This window comes from Belonocnema kinseyi, chromosome 9, assembly GCF_010883055.1.
Source record: "Belonocnema kinseyi isolate 2016_QV_RU_SX_M_011 chromosome 9, B_treatae_v1, whole genome shotgun sequence".
In the NCBI taxonomy this organism is placed as follows: domain Eukaryota; kingdom Metazoa; phylum Arthropoda; class Insecta; order Hymenoptera; family Cynipidae; genus Belonocnema; species Belonocnema kinseyi.
Genome location: NC_046665.1, coordinates 45,736,108 through 45,737,465, shown reverse-complemented (window position 1 = coordinate 45,737,465; position 1,358 = coordinate 45,736,108). Strand labels below are relative to the sequence as shown.

General features: G+C 29.0%; 1 protein-coding gene across 1 annotated transcript in view; it reads left to right on the top strand.

Moving 5' to 3' along the window:
- Window positions 1-1,358, top strand: part of LOC117180897 (homogentisate 1,2-dioxygenase) — a 235,894-nt gene that overhangs the window by 72,370 nt on the left and 162,166 nt on the right. The window lies entirely within an intron of this gene.

Sequence of the window (1,358 nt, the reverse complement as noted above, 5' to 3'; positions counted from 1 at the left end):
AATTTTTTCTACTTTCAAATATCATGAAGAGCTATAGTTTAAACCAATTTAGAATCAAATTCATGAGGTCGAAAAAAGAGGCGAAATTTTGGGTCACTCTTTCTGTTTTTATTATGCAATTGTATTTACCTAATCTTTTATGTATGACACTAGCCACTGTAAGATTAGATATCTAAGATACCTTTAAACTTCCGCAGAAAATGTAGTGGTTTGAATGTCATTTAGTAGGTTTCGACTAACCTAACATTTGGATATTACATCACGCCAAGTACTATTTTTATTCCAAGACTATGTAGTCGCTGGAAAATGGGAGGAAATAAAAAGTTATGGAATTATTATTATAACTTACCTGCTTATTAACATCTGTTTCGCTCAAATAACGACCGAAAAAATGATCTTGACAGGTGACTTACAGTTTGTAGACGACATTTCACGTTGCACTGGATAAGAAAAAACAGTGTTTAAATGATGCTTTTCCCCTAGATTCTCCGAATGAACCTGTGTGGCTCAAATTTGTTGCAATGCACACCGATTTCGGTGTGCATTAGAGGATCGGCGATTTTCTGTGTGGTTAATCATTAACAGTTACAGGTCTTACCTGCAGCAAATTTTTAATTTTCTCTGTGATTGTTTTAAATCTAGAGTCCCGATTTATAGCTCGCACTGACTCATACTCTGCCTTTTTCCCATTGCTGCTAAGGACGCCGTAGCAGACGACATAAAAAAAATTTAACTTCATTTTTGTATGTGATATTAGTGCATTACAAATTATAAGCACTAACAAGTACACAATTTTGTATTAACACTTTTTAAAATTGCTAGAAGTTTAAAATCTGAAAAATCGAAGTCTCACTTAGTCCTGAAAAAGTAGAATGTAACCAAATTCTAGGAAGCAGTAGTTTGTAATTGTTTAATTCCAAATTATTCTTATAAAAAATTTTTATAATTTCGAAAGTCCGGATGCTATTTAAACTTTTTTGGTTTAATAGATAAATCAAACTCTTAAAAGCTCCAGCACAATCATTTACAGCTAATTAATATTAATATTAATTTAATTATAATATCGAACAAAATAGTGATACATGAGGAGTAATATAGCCTAAGGACAATAGGAACTGTAATTTACACACATAAATATGTAATTATTCAATGATTTACATACTTAATTATATAATTTATTTTCATTATGTACAATAATATACAAAAAATATAAATTATACAACATAATGGACACAATATATTATACAACAAAATATTAACCACAGTATTAATATTCTGATATTGCATATATATTTTTATTTTAATTTTGTGCGAAATATTCAAATATCATTAAAATCGTCAATTTCTTTAATTTGTTT